At 35.4% G+C, this 26,368-nt stretch overlaps 1 protein-coding gene across 1 annotated transcript in view; it reads left to right on the forward strand.

Moving 5' to 3' along the window:
• The first annotated feature begins 470 nt into the window (after positions 1-470).
• CDH10 (cadherin 10) overlaps positions 471-26,368 on the forward strand; it is a 192,795-nt gene continuing 166,897 nt past the window's right edge. Inside the window, exon 1 of the mRNA XM_055554902.1 lies at positions 471-936. The gene's annotated coding sequence lies outside the window, so the exon portion shown is untranslated. The remainder of the gene's footprint in view (positions 937-26,368) is intronic.

A 26,368-nucleotide genomic window follows, 5' to 3' on the forward strand; every position in this document is an offset into this window, starting at 1 on the left:
CAGCCCCAAATCTAAATATTTTAATAGCATTAATTGCATATTTACATCATGAATAAAATATTCTATCTATAAAATCAAAAGGCAAAGCAAGTAAGATTAAGCAGACAAGACTAGCTCACGAACATCCCCAAACGACGAGCAAGGTATGTTCTCCTATGACCATAAGCGATAAAAAAATAAGGTATTTGAAGAACCAAGGAAAAGAAAGTTCACTGAAAGCAAAAATAAATAATAATTCAAACCGCAACCAAAATCACTCCGGTAACGATTCAGATCTGGTTGCAATTTGACTTGGCACTCGCTTCATGGATTTCGGCGATCTGGAGTTAAGGATGGTGCAGGGATATATATGTCAGATGAAGAAGAAGTATCTATTAAAAAAGAATTGCGAGAAGCAGTCCCGTTCTTGAGATTGTGTTACGGACACAGCCGGATTAGATCGGGCTGATTACTTTAGCCTTGAAACAGAGAGTCTTTCTGCCCTGCGGGGGAGGGGACGCCTTTCATCCGAAGCCCTCCTCTCGGATGCGCCCTCCCCTCGCATTCACTTGCAAATCGCTGTGTGCGAGCAAAAGCCAGCACTTCCCCAGTCTCTAACCTTCCCATGGCGAGTGCTGCAGCTCTATCAGCAGAACCTTTCTCTCCGAGTGAGGAAGGGTTTTTCCCCCCTCCTTCCTTTTCTTTTCTTTTTTTCCCCCCCTTAATCAGAAGCACTGAATGAAAGCCAATCAGAGAGAACTCGCCCCCCGGTTTCTTCGGTTCCCTGCCGTCCAGAGTTAAAAGTGATGCTGAGAGAAAGCTTGAGTTAGATTGAAGTAGAATCAGTGATAGGAAATAACAGCCGAAAACAAACAAAAAGGGGATATAGTGACAATTTCTCCAGGGTTATTTTGGCTGGAACCAACTTCCGTTATCCAGAAGCTGATTAAAAAAAAGGTAGGAAGATTTCATCTCTCTCTCTCTCTTTTTTTTCTAACTCCCTTAAGGTCTCTTATTTTCTCTCCCTGGGGGAAAATGTTTGTTTTTAAGTTGTATTCAGCAGTTATTTTCAAATACTTATCTTTAATATGTAAAAAAAAATTACTAAGCATAAAACTATATATTGTATTCTAGAAACCACTGCTTTGAATAGCTGAAGAGGTAATGTGAAACTGAATAAATTACATATTTATGCTCAACAGTGGGTCATGTTGTTAGAGTTTGTGAATTCATTCACTCTGATCAAATGCTAAAGATATATTATGGACGGTAATTTGTTATTCTCATGCTTGTTCATCTTAATGTTAAAAATCCCTTGAAGAGAAGATTGTTGCTTTGAACTCTATCATTGAACATTACTTTGCATTCCATATGAATGGATCCCCTCTGCACTTATTTATAGTCATAGTTCATTGTAGGTTCAATATAAGGAGAAATGACAGGCAGAAGACAGATTCCTTGAACCTGTCAATGGTCACTAAGCATCCACATAAATAAGAAAGATTGGCATTTATCAGAAATAGAATAGGCATAATTCCTAGATTCGCATTTCGTATCTGAGTCAGAAGTATGAGAGAGGAAAGATGAAGAGGGGAGATGAAATGCATGTAGTCAGCAGTTGCAGCATTTATTGTCTCTGCTGCAATAAAATCCATATTTTATGTGGTTTTAAATTAATGCAGCACATTGCAAGACTAAATGCATGTCCCCAACAAGTAACTATTGATAGCACTGTAAGTATGGGCAAAAGCAGTAGTCCAAAAGTGTTTTCCTGCCAATGCAATAAAAACCTACCATCTCCTTATCATTAAAAAGAGGAGTCTACAGGTGCAAAGACAAACATCAATTTTAAATTGACCTCTCATCTTTTGCTTCCAAAAAACAGATCTATTTCCTGTAATTGTGGTTCTTTATTCCAGTAAAATCTTCTATTATCCAAAACTGCACATGTCTTGCTCTCAGCTGTTCGGAGATGCATGTTTTGTTTTCTTTTTTTTTCTTGTTGTTGTTGTTTTCTTGAAGGATTTCTATTAAAAATAGTCTGTCCCTCTGATGCTGACAACTGGTAAACCTCAATGTATATGTTAGTAGACTTTCTCCCTCTGCAGCATCTTCCTCTGGGTCCTCCTTTAAAATGTAACTACAAGAGCTTCTCTGTGGTGAATAACACTTGGCAAGAGTGTGCTCATTTTTTAGGTCTGGTATGGTGAGGATTTTTAATTAGTAGAACTTTCATGAAAACATTATGTCACTGACAAGAGCTCTAGATTCATTTTTAAAGTGATGAAGAAAATAGGAAGAGGGCTGTATCATAAAGAGGTAAATGACAAGTTGTATAGCAAATCTTCTTGCCCTTCTCCCTACAGCATAATAAAGGTGGCACATTTGTATTTAATGTGTAATGCATAAGGAAATAGTGATTTATTGGAAGTGGGGGTGGGCTGTGGAGCAAAGGCATTGGAGTGTGCTCCGAGCTAAGCAGAGTGTGTTTGTGGCTTAGGAACATAACAAACACAGATTCATTATGATCATGAAAACATAAAGAAATGCTTCTTTCATTTGCTTTCATTTAAAAAAAATTTTTATGTGTTTTTAAAGTATAAGTCAATGTCTGCTTTCATTAAATCAGATACTTCTTTGGTTTCAAATACTTGCTGCTAACAAATTGACTTCCCTAGTGAATGCGTATGTCTTTTCTGACTCCAATCAAAGAATAGAATTCCATACACTTAGATGCCTGAAAAGGGGGGAAGAAGAGAGAGAGAGAAATCCCAGGGACTTATGAAAGGAGCACATAATCTGTATGGCATCACATATGCATGTATATGTGTGAGGTCAGTGGTCAGATTGCTTGATTCCTGATTAATACTTCAGGTGATAGACCTAGATGTTTATAAAACCCAGCTGTTTATTGATAAGAATGGTACTATACAGGTATCAAATTTAGTATTATGCTGTTATATTTTCACCTATACTAAGATTTTCTAAAAGGAAAAAAAAAAGATAGAAAATTGACTTTCTATCTAGAGAGATATACATACTGGCACAATATTAAGAAACTTAGTGTATTGGAAAGAGGCTTTTTTTTTGCTTGAAGGAGAGTGTTTGAGACTGAAAAGGTTAATTAGCTGTGTGAACTCTGTTCAGAGTCTATAATGCCATTTTTTGATCTTCATTTAATAACACATGTAAACAAATGACGGAGGCAAAGTATGTATTATCTGGGGGATTCTGGACATATGACTTATTTCATATGTTTCTTAACCTACTTTGCAGTAAGTGATAAGCCAGTGCTCCTGGAATATGTCATTTTTATACCAAATCATTCCTCTAGGCTGCAGCACAGGAACAGCCTTCGCCCTAATGATGCTGAATCAGCAGCAAAGTGAACCATATTTTTAAGTGTTATTATAGGTAATAGTGTTGCATAGTAAGCAATTAATACAAAGCAGGGCTGTAAAACCAACTACCTCTAGTCTAGCCCTTTGGTTTCGAAAGCATTGTCCATAATTTAGTCTTTTTTCTGCTGTGCAAATTATATTCTAATGCTGTTGCCACATTAAGAAGTACTCATAAAATACTGAAACAACAAAGTATTAAGTAGAGAAATATACAACTGATTTATGCCAGTCATAAGTTATTGTACGCAGCTATTTGGTCTCCAGGTTCCAAATCTATTTTTGAAAACTCCACTTTTGATTAACCCAAAATCGTATCTGGAATAGGGCTTCAAAAAAGTGACTTCACTCACCATATTATGTTTAACAGTCGTGCCTGAAACAGGCTGAAGTTAAAACCCAAGTAGCAAGAAAGGTGCCCTTATTCTAGTTAGGCTTATACTGAGCAATGGTGGTCTCAATTAGGCCTTGTATTAAGTGTGTGGTCCCTATTATGAATATTTTGGAAAAAAAATCTGAGTCCAAAGAATAGCTTATGAATTTACAATTGAGAAATGCAAGTTAGCATAAAAATGATTTTCCTTTTCTTTACAAAGTGAGTTCATGAAGAAAATTTTATTTTTTCATAATTACAATAACTATAATAGGGAGATAGAAAAGCCCTGAATTTAAACATTTTAAAGTCTGCCTTCCCCACCCCCCCAATTAAAGCATTTGAATTATGTCTACAGAATAGTGGTATAACAGCCCATACTTTTACATCTAATAATATTCAACACTCAAAATTACAGATATTTTTATCACACATCTGAATGAAAAAATTTCAATCAACAAGGAGCGTCTGTTTTCTAAGATAACGGTATCAGCTCGGGGTCACCTCTTTCCTCTTCTATTCTTATCCTACAGCAGCTTCACCTCACTTGATGTTTCAGTATGAGACCTCGAGCCTTTCTATAATCCGGTTGTGCTGTCTTTCGTAAGGGTATCTAAAACCAATGAGGCCATTTTTGCCTTTGCCATAGCTTCTCTGTCCAAGTAACTCAAGAGGCAAACATTGTAAGAAAATCACATCTATCACATTAAAAGATATATATTTCTGGGAATGCATTATTTTAATGTCATATTAGCATTGATTGGTTAAAATTATGTTTCAGCATAACTTTTGCTTAACTCTTTATTATCAGTGCAACTTCTCACAAAAAAAAGTAACTTGATTTTTTTTTTTAAAGAATAAAGGTGCTTTGTTTTCACCGAAGTCTTTTTACTTTTATCCTATGTCTCTCTTGCCTTACGTGTGATTTTCTCTATATCACTAAGAGATGTTTGTTAAATATCACCATACTGGTGATGGATTTAAAGAAAGGGAAAGCTGAAAATTGAATAAGAATGAGTAAAATAGCATTACATTTTATGATATAAAGTGTAACATTCCTTGAGAATAATGACTGTGGGAGGCTGAAGTGCCTTCATATAGCAGTCCCTTATAACAGAGAGAATATATCCTTAGAGAGTTTGTCAGTAGCAGAATAAGCACTTCATCAAACCATGTGATCTCAGTGTTAAGCACCCCCTGCTTTTGTTGTTTTAGGAAGCAGCCTTGATACTACATACCCTAAATGATGCAGAAATATAGTTTAACAACACTTTCAGTTTCAGGACAGGATTAAGCAATAGGCTATCTGGGATAATATAACAACATTGCTTCACAACAGGAAATTCAGTATTAAAGGATGTGTCAAAGCATTTCAGAGCCCTACTGATTTCTCTTTTCCATTCCTGCCCCCATCACCTCCTTCTCCCTCTCCCATTTCTTCTCCCTTCCTGCCTTCTCCTCTTCCTCAATTTAGGACAATTACAAACATCTTTGAATGAGTTTTCTCTTGAGCTTTTTTTTTTTGTTGTTATATTATCCTATTGGAAATACAATTTCTGTAAATCTTGTGATTTTTATGGTCAGTATTCTATCATCTGCCACATTATACATTGGATTTATTATATTATCCTTTGCATTATACCATTAAGTATATGACAGTTCAGTTGACTAGAGCGTGTCCTTTCAAATGGAAGCAATTTTTATAAACATTATAACACCTAGGCGTTTAAGGAATTGAAATTGGCACCAATGTAGTTTACTGCAGTAGCAAGCAAAGTATGGGAATTCAACATGTATTAATGAAGTGACTTCTCTAATGTATCAGAATGTGGAATGCATAGGCATGAGTTATTATACTTAGTGCATCAGTTATTGATTGGGAATCTTTGTTGATTTACTGGAACAGAGGATATTGAAACAGTTTGAAAGAGACTTGATTTTAGATATAAATTAAACATCAATTGCATTCATTAGATATGTTGGTTCTTCTTTGTTGCAAAATAAAGATATTACCAGGGTGTAATGTAAAAATGTAAGCTGATTTAAAAATAAGCAAATGTCTATTCTAGATATTGTAAAGAATTGTCATTGTTCCTACTTCTTTCCAGCTGAAATTCTGGGAAACAAAAACCATAACAATAATCAAGGTTTTTCCTGGTAGCTCAGCTGGTAAAGAATCAGCCTGCAGTTCAGGAGACCCTGGTTCAGTTTCTGGGTCGGGAAGATCTGCTGGAGAAGGGATAGGCTACCCATTCCAATATTCTTGGGCTTCCCTGGGCTCAGCTGGTAAAGAATCTGCCTGTAATGCGGGAGACCTGGATTTGATCCCTGGGTTGGGAAGATACCCTGGAGAAGAGAATGGCTACCCACTTCAGTATTCTAGCCTGGAGAATTCCATGGACCAGCCCATGGGATTGCAAAGAGTTGGACACAACTGAGTGACTGATCAAATTAAGCAGATCATGTAGGTGATTTAAATAATCAGCAAACTGAATAAAGTAAGTGTTTTGACTTGGGTTATTCTAGTAATTCTCTGCTATGTTCACATGGTATATATAAACACAAGAATTGAAGTTGAATTTTGGCATAGTTATTTGAGTAGATCAAAGGCTATCAATGTATTTGCTAGGCTATTGAGTGCATTTTTGCATAATGCTAGTATCATAAGTTTAAAAAATGTGACTGATTCTCCTCTTTTTTGTGACTTATCTCCTAATAAAATCAGGTTACGTCAACTCCATTTGATACCCATTGTAACTTCTGGGACTTTTAAAAGGAAATGTAAAGAATGTTTCCATAACTCTTGCATCAGACGTCAAATTTAGATGAAGTACCATAGTGTTTCTTGATAATTTGACTTCTTAGCACCAGGTTGAAATTAATAGCCTCGTATATAGATTGACTTGAAAGCATTTGAACTATCTAAGGGCCTTTAATGGTTTTGTGTATACCATGTAAATCTAACTGTGCTGCTCGGTGGCATTTGACTCTTTACGGCCCCATGGACTGTAGCCCACCAGGCTCCTTTGTCCATGGATTTTCCAGGCAAGAATACTGGAGTGGGTTGCCATTTTCTTCTCCAAATCTGAGTGTATAGTATATTAATTAATTATTTCTTAAAATTATTTAAATATAATTTAATATGAATATTTAAATATAAAAATATTTTTAAAAATAGACCAGAGGTTAAGATTTATGACCTCAAACTTGCTGGTTTCAATCTAATACTAATAAAATAAAGACTATGAATTGCATATTCTTTTCATGCTAACAGTGATATTTATTTGCTTTGCAGTGACACAAAGAAAAGGTCCCATTGGGATAAAATCAGGTGTATATCAACTTATTTCATCAAATTGAGTACATAATGACTATCAGCCTAGTCAAATATAATATTTTGTTTTACTTCTTTCTGAAGCATTCTAAATTGGAGGTGATTCCTGTTCTGTAGCCTTGGTACCAGAGTGACTTTTTAATGTGTAGTCTCAGAGAGTGAAAACCAGAAAGGTACACATTTATTCTGTCTGCATCTAGCTTCCTAAATTTGAATAAAATCCTTTCCCAATGAATAAGTACCTATGGAAAGTCTTTATTGCTTTATCCACTCCCTTCAACAAGGCTTCAGTTAGTCTTTTGGAGATTTGTTGAAAATTGAATGCCAGCTCCAGGCAAATAATACTTAGAAGTATCCTTTTCTATTTCCTTTTTTTTTTTCCTTTTATTTATTTTTTCCTGATTGAATGAAGAATGGAGATTTTCTATAGAATTTCTATATTTTAACCTACCTACTAAGTTTTTGGATAGATGCATTTTAAAGAGAACTATGTTTTTCTAAGATTCTCTTCTGCCTTTTAAAATATGCTCTAATTTTTCAGTATTTACTAACTAGATAGTTCTACATCAGATACAAGTATTCACTTTTAATACTAAAAAAATTACTGGGGAAATGAAATGTCCCTAATATCTAAGTTAAGAAACATGATTTCTTGGCTAGACTTAGAGTTGGATTGTCCTTCATAATTGAGTATCTGAACAAAGTAGGTAAAAAACATGTTTTCTTTTTTAAGACAAAGCTATGCCAGAGAAGGCAATGGCACCCCACTCCAGTACTCTTGCCTTGAAAATCCCATGGATGGAGGAGCCTGGTAGGCTGCAGTTCATGGGGTCACTAAGAGTTGGGCACAACTGAGTGACTTCACTTTCACTTTTCACTTTCATGCATTGGAGAAGGAAATGGCAACCCACTCCAGTGTTCTTGCCTGGAGAATCCCAAACACCGGGGAGCCTGGTGGGCTGCCGTCTATGGGGTCACATAGAGTTGGACACGAATGAAGCGACTTAGCAGCAGCAGCAGCATGTCAGTGTTAGGTATATGACCTCTTCTGGACATCCAGTCTAGTGGAGATGTGAAGTTATAGACATGGCAACCACAATCTTGACCTCAGAGCGAAGACCTTAATTCACCATTTTATAGGTAAAGCTTGGATCCAACCAGTTTCTAGGCAGATTCAAGATGAAAAAAGTGTTAATGATAAATGCCTTATCTCCTCTAGAAGCAAACTGAAGCACACATATAAACCACTGCCCCCCAAAAAAATTACTAAGAGAAATGTTCTATTGTTAATAGTGTTAATAAACTAAATTATGATGATGAAAAATTCACGATCATTAATTTAACTGTGTTTTGATTTTAAGCTATCATATATACTTAAAATATGACTTTCTTGTACATGTATAACATTTTTATTTTGCCTTTTACTCAATAAATTTAAATGATCTCCTGGGTATCTAAACAATCTTTTTCTTAGCTTCTAAGTAACTGTATTTATTTTGGGGAAAGTTCTATCAGTGCCACACCCAGAGGCTCAATCTAATATAAATTTTGAGCCTGAGGGAAAGTGGTTTTAATGTGAGATGTTCACAATAAATATCATATAATTTATAATAGAAATATCAGTATTTATGTTCTCAATGTGTCAATTACTGTGGAAAAGTGGTAAATTAGCAGAATGTCATTGGGCAGTTACCTATTCCTCCACCTAACACAGATTCTTTAATTTTTATTTTCTTTAATGCAAACTACCTAATAAACTTCTCAGTATCTTATTTAATTATTTCATTTTTCTGTTCACTATTCTTTAAGTGCCTACCATGAGCCAGACTGTGCCAGCAGCCAGAGATATAAGATTGAGGAGAGAGAAAGACAAAACAAAACCTTTTTTGCAGTGAGGTGGGTTGTGTTGATGGTTCCGACGGTAAAGACCCCATCTGTAATGCTAGGAGACCTGAGTTTGATCCCTGGGTAGGGAAGATCCCCTGGAGGAGGGCATCTCAATCCACTCCAGTATTCTTACCTGGAGAATCCCAGGGACAGAGGAGCCTCTCAGGGTACAGTCCATGGGGTCGCAAAGAGTCAGACATGACCGAGTGACTGACACTTTCACTTTCATTGAATAATTACTCACATTATTCGGTATTATATTCTAGATTTGATTAATACAAGAATGATGAGTATCAGTTACTTTTCAGATGATAATATGAGGCTCTAATCTCATTTACTTTTTTAAGCCATATTGTTGTATTCAAGGCCACATGACATCATTCAGGAAACTATCAAAATGAGTAAGTAGATTAGTCCAAGATACATTTTTGAGGTTTGACAGAAAACAGCAAAATTCTGTAAAGCAATTATCCTTCAATAAAAAATAAATTAATTAAAAAAAAAAGATGCATTTTTGTGTAACCTCAGGTTCAGTCAGTGGAGGCCTGAGGGTGGGTTCTGAGTTGGAGCTTCAGTTAGGGGCAGTCATGGTAGTTGGTGATCCATGTTTGAGCTTTATGTGTACAATAGCCAATTGTCATCTTGCAGCAAGGCCTCAAATTTGAGACTAACATTCCAATCCTAAACAAAAAGCCCAAATGAAAAGCCAGCATATCTGAAAACCGGGTAAATCCTCAAATTATATTGCTAAAAATTCTTAGGAGCAAAAGTTTCCACACCCCCACAAGCAATTAAAATATTCACTACATAGAAGCCACTGAGTCACTCTGTCAAAAAGTTTGTTCCATATAATATTGTTTAATAGAGAGATAACACAATCATAAGGCTATATGCCAGAAGCACTGAGATTGCTTTTCTTAATAAATATAGTAACTCTTGCCTAAATATACTCACAAAAACTTTTGATGGATAAAAACATGAAAGGTGGCACCCAACTGGGTTCAAACCCTGTGTCACTTACCCTGTATTTAATATTCCTGGTAGTTTTTCAGCTGTAAAGTGGGATTAATAATTGAACTTCTGTGATAGTACAGTTGCCATGATGGTAAGAAACAATAACTCTAAAGTACTAACAATTCCTGTCACATAATAGGTGTTCTAGTGCTATGCATTATTATTACCTATTATTCTATTGGCATTGTTATGACTTATCTGTAAATTTATGTGACCTATGCTTTTTCATTGAGTATGTTTTATTTTAACCATAGCATGTGATGCAACTTGTATTTAACATGTATCATGTAATGATAATTTTGTGTTTATGTTCAGGTGAAAGCTACATAGCATTTTAAGTCTAATTTCATCACTAATTCTACCACCAGTATCATAAATTTCTCATTCCAGATTTTTTGTTTGTTTATGAAATGGGAGTTTGAACCATACAGTTTCCAAGGACACAGTTTATCTATTGTTCCCACTGGAAAGGGCTAATACAATCTATTGTGAAACTGGAAAGGACTCAATATATTACTGTTAAAATGCTGTCATTCCCTAATGATTGTGAAAGTGTCAAGAGAATGTAACCTGAAAACTTAAGCTCCTACATTCTCAGAATCACATTCAGTTAACTGCGTGAACTAGGGAATTAATGGATACAAGTTTTGAAAATGATGTGAAGGACCTAAAAAGGGGACAGAGGAGGGAGAAAACATTAGAAAGATGGACACTAAGTGTTGTGAGTTCCATAAGCCACATAAACTCACTCAGGTGAAACATGAACCGTTTCTGAATATACTGCAGTAATGATTCCTTTCACAGATTCTCCTTCTTGAGGTCAGAGTAATGAAAATTAGAACGAGAATGATGAACAGAGTCAGTGCATTGCAGAAATAATCCCATTAAAGTTTTGATACCTATAAATCTCAAGAATAGTTCTGCAGTCTGTATTACAAGCTGAAAGGTCAGTGGGTCAGAAAGACTATATTACAAGCTGAAAGACTAGGTTCAAGAAACCTTGTGATAGAGACAGCATCTGCTGCAAAATGTGAAAATTTTAACAGATTTTACTTATATAATTCATTTTTTTTAATTCTTCACATTTAAGGATATATGAGAATCAACTAAAAATAACTTTTTTAGGCCTTTTTGTGATTCTATTTAATATGGCTATTAAAAAGTCTCTGGAATTACATAAAGAAATCAGGATATTAAGATTAAAAAATATACACCTCTGTGAGTCCATAAGCTCCTCTCTCTTTAAAAGTTCATTTTAAAAATCAAGGATTGCGTCACATTTTTTATTTTTCAGTTTTATTTATAATTCAAGATCAATTATGTTTAATTTAGAAATTAACATATTTAAAGAATAAACTTAGCACTTTAATCCACCCACGTGTAGAGGTTAGGTGAGTCATAATAGAGACTACTAAACCTAGCCAACAAATACAATTTTGTGAACAAAGTAAAGATAATTCTCATTTTTTCTCTTAGCTATATATTTAAATTTCTTACATATTTGTTTACTACTTAATCAAAGACACAGTTTCCATATCATCTTCTTTAATGCTGTGGTCACTTAATCGTTTTGTCATGGCTTCCCTATAATATTTGACTAAATGATTTAACTTTATGGATGATTAATTAGAATGGCTATATTTTAATTTAGCCATTCTAATTAATCAGCCATAAAGTTAAATCATTTAGTCAAAATATATAATAAGATATATTTTATTTTACTTGATTTTCTAAAGACATGCACATTAGACCCAAGGGCTAAACATTAGGCATTATTTTCCTTTAGTTGTAAAATTCTTTATGCAAGAGAAAAAGTTTATTAATTTGTATATGTATTTCTTTTTACTTAGTTGGGAATCAAGTGAGAATAAAGAAGTGCAAAACTATAGCAGAAATTAATTTTAAAACCTAAGAAATGAAATGTCATACATGTATATAGACTAAATCGTTTCCTTTCAAAATCCATCAAATTCTTCAAGGTTTTCAGCCATTTAATGTGTTTTGAAAGACTGCATTTGAAAATAATATAAATTCTACCTAAAAACTTAATCAAAATGTTGAAATGAGTTTATATTTCTGAAGTATTGACCCATTTTTAGGGTAAATTGCTGCTTATTCTTTTTGGTAAAATTCTGTTTGCCTTACAAGAGGTAAAACATACTTAGGTGTTTGGAGCCACCTTGTGGCTGTCTCATAGTATATTAGGGAAAGTTCCCTGTCCAGATTCTGTCCAACTGAAGGTTGCACTTGGGAGCATTGAAATCAACATTGTGAACTTATATTACAGGCTTTACAATAGCATTACAAATGGTTCTTGTTTAGGCTGATGCAACTTCATATTTACATGTCTACATGAATTACAAAAATATTGTTTTTCAGAAGTCTAACAAAAATATTTTAACCAACCCTTTTGAGGCAATATATAATTTTTAAACTAAAATATATTTTTACTGTGCAGCTGCAAGTCGACTCTAATGACTCCTTACACATTTCACATTCTCAAAGCAAAATTCCATCCAGCATCCTTTGGTTTCCAACACAAAGAAACCAGGGGCTATGTTATTGTGATTTTTGCATTTTGTAAAACTTAAATATAAATATTCAGCCTGCATGAGAAGCATGGGACTGCTGCCAATAACCCCTGGTCGTTGAATGTGTTTTTCAGGAGGCTCACTGAAAATTCAGAGGGGCAAACTGTTTGCTCTCATTTTACATAAATATTAGGATAATTTATAATTTGTATAGTGCAATGTACATATTCACCAAATATATCTTTTCTAGGTTTTTTGTAACCTAACACAGGAGAGCAGGGCCCATGGTTACTGCTTGTCTTATAATTTTATAAGGAAGTGCCTGAATTTAGAAATAAAACAATACTATTATTTGCTTGAAATTCAGAATAGTCACTTTTAGAGTTTTAAATCCAGAGCTTTCATTGATTTATTACATGGTCTTACTCTTCACTATGTAATTTATTATCTGAGGACAAAAATTAAAAAAAAAATTGATCACCCATAGCAGTAGATGAGCAGAAGTTCTCTAATTTATTGCTAAGTCTATAGCTTAGACTTAGCTTATAGTTTCTCCCTCTCTCTCCCTCCCTCTCTCTTTCCATCTGTCTCTCTTTCTAGACATACTTGGTTACCATCATAAACGATTCCCGTTCATCATCATCATCATCATTAAAACCTCGGTAAGACTTCAGTTCCAAGACTGGACAAGAGTCTAGTCACATTTACAGGCTCCAGTGTGAACAGCTCTTAAATTGCCTCTCTTTGGGGGCACTGGGATGATTAACTGATTAACTTTAAATGGATGGAGATTAATGGAAACTGAAGACAAATTGATAAAATAGCAAAAATCTTGTGAATATTACCTGTATGTTCTGCATTAAAGCCATGAGTCGTCCATCTTTATAAAGGAAATCATTTTCTCTATTTTGAACATGCTAGACTGCCTCTTAATGTAAAACAAGTGGTCAGAGCATATCATTTCTCATGCACAGCCCAACAGTCTGACTGAAAGCAAAGATTACTTTGCTTCCCATTAACCCACATTCCCTCTGTCAACAAATGTGCTTCTACTCTAAGAGAAGAGATATTGCTGTTGATTTGCTTTATTCTCAAAAGACTGATAGGGTTTTCATTCAGTGCAATGGTTCACACTGTGTAATTTAAAAATATTAATATATAAAGTATATATTTCAATTCAAAAGGGAGACAGAAATTGAAATTGATGTATTTAAGAGATTAAAAATGTTTAAAGTTTAGAAGAATTCTTGTGATGATGTCATATTCATTCACATTTGATTTCTAGGTTGGGAAGATTCCCTGGAGGAAGAAATGGCAACTCATTCCAGTATTCTTGCCTGTAAAATCTCATGGACAGAGGAGCCTGGTTGGCTACAGTCCATGGGGTCGCAAAGAGTCAGACATGACTTAGCAACTGAGCACAGTTATTGCTATGGCAAAGTCTTTTTTGCAAAATGAATAGTAAATGCACAATCATAGATATCAAAAGAAACATATAGAACACTTTCCTCTATTGAGTAAGAACCAAGAAGTAATCCAAGACACTTTAGCCACATTTCTAAATTCCTTCTCAATTTTAGTCTAAAACATAGCATATCTATTTACCCAAGATAATTTAGCCTCAAGTGATAGGGGAGATTTCCGTAATTAACCATCATCCTGAGATGATTTTTAAACCTCTTAAAATTTTCTTCACTGTTCTAGAGCTAAAAATTCATTGTCAATGATCTTGTCTCCTCCACGCCCAATATACTTACTTGACAAATCTATTTAATTCTAACCATATAACAAATATAAAATTGGTATTTTTAAAACTTCAATTCAATACTACAGGAGAGGTTAAAATTACATCTTTCCTTCACAATTCAACCATATTTTAGATTTCTTAATACATATTCCAGGGTTTGCTAAGAACTTCGAGAAACAGTTGTAAATCATATGATCCCTTCCTCAATGAGATGAAAATACTGTAGGAAAGAGCAACATTTAAAGGTTAATATGTTGTAAATTACTTCCTTGGTGGCTCAATTGTAAAAATTCACCTGCAATGCAGGAGACACAGGAGAGACAGATTCAATCCTTCGGTCAGGAAGATCTTCTGGAAGAGAAAATGGCAACCCACTCCAGTATTCTTGCCTGGAGAATTCCATGGATGGAGGAGCCTGGTAGACTGTAAATTAGTGTTTTGCTTGTAGGATGGGTGAAATTTTAGGGGAATGTAGACAGGGGAACATGGAAATTTAATCCTAGGGGAGGCTTGAAAGGTGAAATTATGTAATTGCTTATTAAGAGATGAAATTAATGAAACAAGAAACATAACTTTCTGCATATCCAAAGACCTCTTAACCATTCTTCTCTTTTTTCCCCTCTGAAAGTCAAAGTATCAGTTGTTCAGTTGTGTCCAACTCTTTCCAAACCCATGGACTGTAGCCCACAAGGCTCCTCTGTCCATGGAATTTTCCAGGCAAGAATACTGGAGTGGGCAGCCATTCCCAGTTCCAGGGATCTTCCTAAAATATATTTTTCTTAATTTATTTTTCATATAATTGTTAATTCAATAATACTTAACAGTTTTCCATTGTGGAGAAGGAAGCATGTTTACAACCAAGATGTGATGGAAAATAAGTCATATTCAGACTTTTTGTCTTCTTTCTTCTTCTCTACAGGAGAGACAATCAAAACAGAAGCTACAGGATAGCCTGGTACTGGCAAGGAACAGTGTCAGCACAGGGCACTATGACATTAAAGATGTGGGCATATGCCATTGTCTGAGTGCAAGAAAGGGCTCTTTCAGGGAGGAGATTAAAGCTAAGCCCTTAGAACTGTGACATTCTGTGTATGTGATCACTAGCTCAAAAATTCTTCTGCACAAGTTCGTTTTGAAAGATATTGTTACCTAGTGGTAAATTCTCACTCCAGAGTTGGGCAGATGTATGTATTCTGTCCTACTTGAGAATCTTGGCCAAGATATTTAATCTAGCTAAGCCTCAGTTTCCTTGCCTGAAGGATGGGATCAACTGGCTACTTCTTAAACCTGCTGAAAGTATTAAATGTAACTATACTCATGAAGCACTTAGTAGAATTAACAAAGAAAACAAAAGACAACCTATGGAATGAGAGAAATTGTTTGCAAATGATGTGACTGTCAAGGGATTAATCTCTAAAATATACAAAAGCTCATACAACTCAGTATCAAAACAACAATAACAAAAAAATGCAATTAAAAAAAAAGGAAAAATAAAGGACAGAAGATCTAACTAGACATTTCTTCAAAGAAGACATATAGATTGCCAAAAGGCACATGAAAAGATGCTCAACATACTACTTATTAGAGGAATGGCCATATATATTTAAATTTTTGCTGAATGATTTAAATGTGCACACCAGAAAATTAATTGCAACTAGAAATTGCTATACTGTTTTTTATGTCTGAATCCATACACTAATTCTAAAATCAATTTTTAAAAAGAAGTTTTCATAAATACATTTACAGTATATTCTTGAAGGCAGGTGCATTAAAGGGGACATTACTCATTTTGAAATATGCAGATTCTTATTTCATTCCTTTTGACTTGTTTTATAGTCACTTATTGGAGAAGGAAATGGCAACCCATTCCAGTATTCTTGCCTAGAGAATCCTGTGGCCAGAGGAGCCTGGTGGGCTGCTGTCCATAGGGTCATGTAGAGTCGGACACAACTGAAGTGACTTAGCATGCATGCATGCATTGGAGAAGGAAATGACAACCCACTCCAGTATTCTTGCCTGGAGAATCCCAGGGACGGAGGAGCCTGGTGGGCTGCCGTCTCTGGGGTCGCACAGAGTTGGATGCGAGTGAAGTGACTTAGCAGCAGTAGCAACATAGTCACATATTGGTTTAAGCACATATGTACAGCATTTTATGTTGTACACTGAAATGAATATAATAGACTAAGTAAAAAGCATTGTTATTGATAAACAAAATAGCACAGGCTGTGAAATCTAAGCATTAAAATGACTCTAAACCAGTCAGTGTTAGGATTCATTAGTATAAGTCCAAAAGCTGAAGTAATGGGGGAGAGGAAATTGTTACTTGACCTTGGCTTGGAAGATGTATAGAGTGTGTGTAAAGGGCAGGCATTATAGAACTTATGCCTCTATGAGCAATGGTAGGAACAAACATGGGGGTATGGTTGGTCACTGAAGAACCAAAGTGGGTCTATGCTGAAGAACTATATTTGTGAAGAAACTTATATATTGGGTTAAGGAGTTTACATATGATTTAAAAGTTCATTAAAAGACCCTTTTAAAAGCTCATTTAAAAAGATATTCTTTTACCGTTAGCTCAACCAAAAACTGTTGTCTCCCCAAGGAAAGCCAACCTGAGAGTGCCAGTATAATTGTGCTAATAATACCATATCTGATTCTGCCCATTCTCCATCCCTAACAATAGTGCTCAGTTGCTCAATCATGGCTGACTCTTTGCAACACCATAGACTGTAGCCTGCCAGGCTCCTCTGTCCATGGAATTTTCTAGGCAAGAATACTGGAGTGGGTTACCATTTCCTCCTCCAGGGGATCTTCCCAACCCAAGAATCATACTCACATCTCCTGAATTGGCAGGCAGATTCTTTACCACTGAGCTAATATTCTCATATGTGCTCTCAAATACATATATGCTGTGAGTTATCATTTGATGTCTGCTATTGTCCTCCACTTCGTATATAGTTCCTCAAGGTTGATTGCTCTCTAACATTTTCTCCTACTGATAAAAATGTAATTTTCTCTGATCTATGCTTGCTCATAATATTCTGATGTCTAAAGCTGATGGTCACGCTAATGAATTAGCATCTTTGATGTATCAGATAGTTTGGTTTAAATTCTCCTTTAATATAAGCTTATTTGCGTGATGGGATTATTTATATCAAACTCCATTTTGTTTTGCTTTATTTCCTGAGGAAACTTGTTCTTAGTCTCATAACTAGTTATTGGCAAAATACAAAATAGAACTTTGTTATCATTACAAGGTTATGAGAATAATCAAATATTTCCTTACTTCAGAATGAAAGCTCAGACAATATTAATGTCATAACCTTACCTTCCTTTTTTTTATAGTTAACTGAGATAATATATGCAATACAGTGTTATATGGTATACAGTATGTACTCTTAATATAATAATTAAAGCTATCATTGTGATTTCACTATAATGATTATTTGTAAGAGATGTTATGTTATTACAGAGTTTTAAAGCACATGATTAAATATTGATAATACCCATAATATAGATAACTGTCATTTATTGAGAACTTAATAAATGCTGTACACTGTAGAGAATGGTTTACATCTATTATTTCTTTAAATCACATGATAAAGGAAACAGGTAATCTTATGATCTCCATTTTATAAATGAGAGAACTGAGGCACAGAAAGTTCATATAACTTTCACAAATTACAAAGCTAGTGAGAGACCCGGAGTGCAGACTCTGAAAATATGGTCCCTGCTCTTCTATTCTTCACCTCTACCCCATATTTATGTAAGTAATGTGTGCATTCCTTCAAGGAGATGTATCATCTTTATTTCTACTCCTATTTTACTTTTTATAAAATTTCTATTTATTAATAACTTAATTTTATTACTTCAAAAATATTTTTTTCAATAAGATAAGGTGGCACTCAGTTGTGTCCAATTATTTACCCCAGTTCAATTCCTGGGTCAGAAAGATCTGCTGAAGAAGGGATAGGCTACCTACTCCAGTATTCTTGGGCTTCCCTGGTGGCTCAGCAGGTAAAGAATCTGCCCGCAATGCGGGAGACCTGGGTTCGATCCCTGAGTTGAGAAAATCAGGCTACCCACTCCAGTATTTTGGCCTGGAGAATTCCACCAACTATATAGTCCATAGCGTTGCAAAGAGTCGGACACAATTAAGAGACTTTCACTTCACTTCTTCACTTCACTTCAAGGTGGCATTAGTGGTAAAGAAGTTGCCTGCCAATACAGGAGACATAAGAGATGCAGTAGATGTGAGTATGATCCCTGGGTTGGGAAGATCCCCTGGAGAAGGGAATGGCATCCCACTCCACTACTCTTGCCTGGAGAATCCCATGAACAGTTAGAGCCTGGCAGGTAGCAAAGAGTGGGACACAACTGAAGTGATTTAGCATGCACACAGCCTAAAAATAAGTAGGGTTTAGGATGTAAAATATTGATACAACAAATGTGCTGTATTTTAAGCACTGTTCTAATAATGTGTGCAATTCAGTTGTCAAAATATTTGGATGATAAAAACTTGCCTTTTAGGCCAGAAAAAGTTCACTAAAACAACTTAATTACTTAAAATAGCCATACCTTGCAATGTAGCCATAAATTTCTTAGTGGGTTTTTACAACATTCTCTTAGCATTATTTAGTAATTTTTTTAAAATGCTCCCTCTTGGAGAAATACGGCATATAATGATGTTTTTTAATTACGTAAGGTACTTTTTCAAGTAAAACTAGGAAATAGTCACAGAAGTTGCTTCTGTGAAGAGAGGTAAGGGATTCATATGTTGACAGAGAACCATTTTCATTGTATACACGTAATTTCATTAGAAAATATTATTGTAAAAGTGGAATAATTTTGGACAAAAATTAATTTTAAAACTTGTCACTTATCATGAATTGTATTGAGTATATGAAAAATGAAAGATTTTTTTACAAAAAAAACAAACTCTAAAAATTGTTTTTATAGCATACATTAATCTATTAATTATCTCTATATAAAGCAAAATAATACAATGAAAAATTAGCAAGTGCTTGTATATGCAGATACTAGTCACTGAGTTTTAGTAACTGAATAGAATAGTTATTATGATAAAAGCATTCAGTAATATTTATTATTCACATGGCTTAATCATAAGATTTTATGTATTTATTTTAAATAACTGATAAAATCATGTTAAAGTTGTGACATGAACCAGCTTTTCTCAAACCTGATTCAGGCTATATGAATTTGAAAGCTGTGAGATTTTGTATGATAATTGAATATAGTTCATATAATAATATATTTAAGGTGAATAGCTATCTTATAAGAAATACTTTTGTTATTTCAGTATCCAGTTTTCTGTTGTGATCATTGTTGCTTTCATATCATTTTTAAGTTTCTAATAAAAAGCAGGTAGAAATATTTTATATCTTATAGCCTTTTGCCAAATGGACTTCAAACAATACTGCAATGAATTATATGAAATTTATTTGAAAATTTTGCCACCTAAAGAAAACTGAACCAAGAGGTTACTTCCCTATATGTGTATTAATCTCTAAAGAATTTTTGTTTTAATTCTGGTGCCATATCCACTTATCAAGCACTTAGTTTTGGTGAACCAAAAGTATTTTTTTAATTACATAAGGTACTTTTTCAAGTAAAACTAGGAAATAGTCACAGCAGTTGCTTCTGTGAAGAGAGGTAAGGGATTCATATGTTGATAGAGAACCATTTTCATTGTATACATGTAATTTCATTAGAAAATATTATTGTAAAAGTGAAATAATTTTGGACAAAAATTAATTTTTTTACAAATAATATTATTAATATTATAATAAAATAATATTAATTTGAATGCTATTAGTTTTGAGAGCTTTGATTACAGTTATTTATTTTTTATGTTGTATTATAGACACAAATATTTATAATTTTATGAAAAATGTGTATAAGCTCTTATGCTTAGTTTATACATGTTCCAGTATCATTATTCTACAAATCATCATATCAGTGAAGCAGCAAGTATCATGATACAAGAACAAGATTCAACATAAATGCCCTTGATAAATTTGAGGTGATCTTTCAAACTTGGAAAAGGTTTCCATTAAAAAATTACTGAGATAAAGTAATACATAATGAAGGGATTTTATTCTGCACATGAAATTTAACATTTAAGAATGTGATGGAATGCATGGTATAAGAAAACTTGATAGATTCCTAACTGCAAGAGACTAAGATGCTTCAAAACAAACCTCTCTGTGTACCAAAATCTAGAATGTCTCTTTGGTTGAGATAGCCTTTAGTACATTTTCACGTCTGTGAAATTTGTGAATATATGTATGTGTGTGTATATATATATATATATGTGTGTGTGTGTGTGTGTGTGTGTGCGTGCGTGTGTGTGTGTGTATACACATACACACATCACATGTTTATAATGCTCATTTGGAAATTTTACCTTGACTGTAGAAAATTAATTTCTTCAATGCCATTGAGTCCTTGTTATTTGTAGAACATGTTGCCCATCAACTCTTGCTATTTAGCCCATGTTACTGAGACACTGGTTCTTTAATTTCAGGGTGAAAATGTTCAAGCTCAATCACTTCAAATATAACTATGGAACAAGGATAGCCCTGTACTGTGGCAAAGATAAAAGCCATATTAATGGCATATTGGGCCACTTCCCTTGAATAGTCTAGAATTGATTTATTGTATGTTTTTTATCTAAAGCTTTTATGAGCCTATTATATTCTCAGCCTGTGTTACTTCCATGAGCACTCCACCTAATAAATAAAGTAGTATGGCACTTTCCATTATTTGTCCTAAATTTATCTCTTTTAAACTTCAAAGAGTGCCCTCAGACCTAGTATAACTGAAGTATGTAGAGAGCTTGACATTTGCACTATCCACCTTCTTCATGATTTAATAGATGTCAGAGTTTTCAGATTGAAGATTCTAATTGTTGCCGTCTTCCTATACAGAGTGGTTCCATTTTTTAATGATAGTTCAATTGTCTTTCTATGAGCATTTTCTAGTTTCTTTGTATTTCTTTAAAGTAATGCAGTCAGCATTATGTGAGAACATTCAAGCAAGTGGTTCATAGAAGCTCATAATAGAAGGAGTAAACCTTTCAGAGTATGTGTCCTAATTCTGCACTTTTCATCAATCAAGGACTCTTTAACACTTATCTTAATAACCCTTGAGTTTATTTTGCTTTCAACAAAAATTGAGCATTTAGAAGAGATGACTCCTAAGTCCCTTTCCAAATCTGAAATCTCAGAAATGAAATTACAAAATTATTATTTATTAAAAAGAAGAAATAACTTTTGGATGTAGATAATACAACAAAGAATACAATGAACTGATTTAGACTTTGCCTTCCTGTAGTGGATAATGTGGAAATACTAACACAATTCTGTATACTGACATAAGAACTTCATACCTCAGTTATCACCATGGTGGTGGTGTTATTTAGTCGCCAAGTTGTGTCTGACTCTTAAGTGAAAGAGGAGAATGAAAAAGTTGGCTTAAAGCTCAACATTCAGCAAACTAAGATCATGGCATCCAGTCCCATCACTTCATGGCAAATAGATGGGGAAACAGTGAAGACAGTGGCAGACTTTATTTTTGGGGGTTCCAAAATCACTGCAGATGGTGACTGCAGCCGTGAAATTAAAAGACATTTACTCCTTGGGAGAAAAGTTATGACCAACCTAGACAGCATATTAAAAAGCAGAGACATTACTTTGCCAACAAAGGTCCGGCTAGTCAAGGATATGGTTTTTCCAGTAGTCATGTATGGATGTGAGAGTTGGACTATAAATAAAGCTGAGTTGATGCTTTTGAACTATGGTGTTGGAGGAGACTCTTGAGAGTCCTTTGGACTTCAAGGAGATCCAACCAGTCCATCATAAAGGAGATCCAACCAGTCCATCATAAAGGAGATCAGTCCTGGGTGTTCATTGGAAGGACTGATGTTGAAGCTCAAACTCCAATATTTTGGCCACCTGATGTAAAGAGCTGACTCATTTGAAAAGACCCTGATGCTGGGAAAGATTGAAGGCAGAAGGAGAAGGGGACGACAGAGGATGAGATGGTTGGAATGGCATCACTGACTCAATGGACATGAATTAGGGTGGACTCCGGGAGTTGGTGATGAACAGGAAGGCCTGGCATGCTGTAGTTCATGGGGTTGCAAAGAGTCGGACATGACTGAGAGACTGAACTGAACTGAACTGTGTCCGACTCGTTTGTGACCCCATAGACTGTAGCCGGCCAGGCTCTTCTGTCCATGGGATTTCCTAGACAAGAATACTGGAGTTGGTTGCTATCTCCTTCTCCAGGGAATCTTCTCAACCCTGGGATCAAACCCATATCTCCTGCATTGGCAGGCAGATTCTTTACCACTGAGCCACCAGGGAAGCCCAGTTACTATCATAACTCGTCCTTAATGTGTCACCTCATCATAGCTGTCTTTAAATGACTCCGACAATTTATGTTTTCCTTCCCCATTGCTTATGTTGTTTTCTCACTATTTGATTAAGTAATCTTAGCAATATTTGATATTTTTATTGATCCATTTAAATATTGATTGAAACAATGGAAAAAACTCCATATAAAAAATAAACTAAAATCTATAATTTTATGGACTTTACATTCCAAAATGGGATTCAGACTATCAAAACCTGAATAACAAACATATTTAATATGGCTGATTATAATAAATGCTGTGGAGGAAACAATGCAGAGAAGCTGGTATTATTTGATCAAAACTGATTTATTTCTTACAATAGGATGCTGCTTCTTTATGACTGGGTTTCTGTCTCTTACTATACCTTGGAGCACCTAGTGAGTTCTTTAAAAAAAAATGGTTGCTGTATGGTTATCTCTCTACATCCTTTTTTTTTTTCCTTCTAGTTGTTCCTGTACTTTGATAGTGAAGAAATCTTATAGAAATGTATTTCTGAGAAAAAAAAAATGAAAGAGGACTTTCATTCTCACTAGATAAGGTACAATTCAGAAAATGCAAACAAAAAATAGTTTTGAGTGATACATTTTTCATTTTCATCACTGATATAGTTGACAGTTGGGTGAAGGGGAAAAAAAAAGACATGAGCCGTGAGACAAATCTCTAAAAACACATATGCGGCTATTTAAAAGTACAGCTTACCCTGCAATTGCATTTGGAATTCAGCGTTGCCTTCTGCTTGCTTTGTTGTTGATAGCTTTCCTTTTCTGCAAGGTAAGAGATACTCTGACCAGAGGGTTGTTTGCTCTCATAAATATTTTTGTTCACATGATGCTTAAACGTTGTTGAAAAGCTCCTGTCAGACCTGTAAATCTCTCTGTTTGGGATTTTCTGATTCTCTGTTGCTAACTTTGCATCATTTTCCATTCACGTAGCTCCGAGGAGATTGAAAAGAGAGCATTTCTCTGATTGTTTAAATTATTTCTGATTTGAAAGAAATACCTTACTAGAAGCATGCTCAACGATGGTTCTCTTTCAAAATTTGTTATGCAATTTACACGTTTTGAACTGTCACTGCACGTTTGTTCTGTTGTATATTGTTATTACCTTTGCTCCTCATTGCATGGCATATTTTATATGCAATCATCAGACACTTTCATGCTCAAGTGGTCGTTAGCTCTGTGCTCTCCAGCTGTTCAAAACTGTTAAATAAAACTAGTCCCCCTGTCAGGAGTGTGCGTGACTGCCTTCGCTGCGTCTTTAGGAACCACTGGCTAGGAGCTGGCTGGGAGTGAACACATGCTGCCCGGAGCCAGTCGCTCCATTTCTCAGTCCTGTACCTGCTTCCTGTGTGACACAAAAGAAAGGTGAAATAATACTCACTTCTGGCAGAGGCATATCATTTTCTTTCTTCTTTTCCAAACACTTGACATTATAAGCACTGCACACTTTGAAGCTATCTCTCATTTTTTTATGTCCTCAAATGTGCCAGAGCTAAGGTCAAATAGGCAAGTCGCTTAACTTTATTTGGCTCAGAATCCTCTTTTTGAACTCAAAGAATTGAACTGGATGATTTCTGTTTTTTTTTTTTTTTCTGAGTTCTACAAAATGAAATGATTGGAAGCAAATATTTTATTTGAAAAATATGAAAGTAAAATATAAACCTGACACTAGAGGGATTTGTTTTCCCCAACTACCTGTTTGTTTGTTTTGTCATTAAAATACAGGAAGCAGTGTTTGATGTCTCATGAATATTGAGAGATGCTATGCTCTCAGTTCCAATACATGCCTCTTCCGTGCTAAAATTTAAACACCTGGGAACCTGAAGAAGAGTTATACAGAGTCTGTGTCCAAAAGTTGATGTTGCCAAATTTAAAGTTCATCATGATTATCACTGTCAAACTGGCAAAGATTGGGAATGGTAATCCATTCTCTAATCAGAAACTAGAGTTATTTGCCTAAAGCACATTTCTGATTCTGCACATTCTCATCCATCCTAATGTATTCCAAATTTTGCACCTGTCTAGAACACATCCTTTGGTATCAACAGAGATAATGAATCTGATGTAGCTTATCTAGGAGAATGTTCCTTCTTTCTTCATACTCCTATCCACTCCCTCCTGGCAAATTCTCACAGCCCTCTTATGATGAGGATCTTTTTTAACCCACTATTGTGCACTCTTGCCAACAACTTTCAGAAGCAGAATAAATTTGGTCATCAGTCATTCACCAAACCCCTGGAGGAGGGTATGGCAGCCCTCAGGCTCAAGAATGTATGTAAGGCTAATCTTTACCTTTGAAACAGAATTAGGAGTCTTTGTGACTAATTTATTGGATCCCTCTATGCTGTAGTTGGGGCTTCCCTGGTGACTCAGACTGTAAAATATCTGCCTGCAATGCAGGAGATAGGGGTTCAGTCCCTGAATCAGGAAGATCCCCTGGAGAAGGGAATGGCCCTCCAGTATTCTTGCCTGGAGAAGAATGAACAGAGGAGTGGTGGGCTTCAGTCCATAGCATCGCAAAGTGTTGAGCATGACTGAAGCGACTGAGCATACATACACACATTCACCAAATCAAGTGAAATGTTTTGTCAAAGGTCAGCTGTTGACTCCTGATTTTGATGTTGTGCTAACATTTTCTGGAGTCTTCATCCTGACTCAGTCAGTCAGTTCAGTCGCTCAGTTGTGTCCAACTCTTTGCGAACCCATGGACTGCAGCACACCAGGGCTCCCTGTCCACCATCAACTCCCAGAGTTGACTCAAACTCATGTCCACTGAGTTGGTGATGCCATCCACCATCTCATCCTCTGTTGCCCCATTCTCCTCCCACCTTCAAACTTTCCCAGCATCAGGATCTTTTCAAATGAGTCAGTTCTTCACGTCAGGTAGCCAAAGTATTGGAGTTTCAGCTTCAACATCAATCCTTCCAATGAATATTCAGGACTGATTTCCTTTAGGATGGACTGGTTGGATCTCCTTGCAGTCCAAGGTACTCTTAAGAGTCTTCTCCAACACCACAGTTCAAAAGCATCAATTCCTCAGCACTCAGTTTTCTTTATAGTCCAACTCTCACATCCATACATGACTACTGGAAAAACCATATCCTTGACTAGACAGAACTTTGTTGGCAAAGTAATGGCTCTGCTGTTTTATATGCTGTCTAGGTTGGTCATAGCTTTTTTCCAAGGAGTAAGCATCTTTTAATTTCATGGCTGAAGTCACCATCTACAGTGAGTTGGAGCCCCCAAAATAAAGTCTGCCATTGTCTCCACTGTTTCCCCATCTATTTCCTATGAAGTGATGGGACCAGATGCCATGATCTTCGTTTTCTGAATGTTGAGCTTTAAGCCAACTTTTTCACTCTCCTCTTCCACTTTCATCAAGACGCTTTTTAGTTCCTCTTCACTTTCTGCCATAAGGGTGTTGTCATCTGCATATCTGAGGTTATTGATAGTTCTCCCAGCGATCTTGATTTCAGCTTGTGCTTCATCCAGCCCAGCATTTCTCATGATGTACTCTTCATGTAAGTTAAATATGCAGGGTGACAATATACAGCCTTGTATATTGAACAATATATATATAAAGGACAATATACTCCTTTCCCTATTTGGAGCCAGTCCGTTGTTCCATGTCCAGTTCTAACTGTTGCTTCCTGAGCTACATACAGA

This window comes from Bubalus kerabau, chromosome 18, assembly GCF_029407905.1.
Source record: "Bubalus kerabau isolate K-KA32 ecotype Philippines breed swamp buffalo chromosome 18, PCC_UOA_SB_1v2, whole genome shotgun sequence".
NCBI lineage: Eukaryota > Metazoa > Chordata > Mammalia > Artiodactyla > Bovidae > Bubalus > Bubalus kerabau.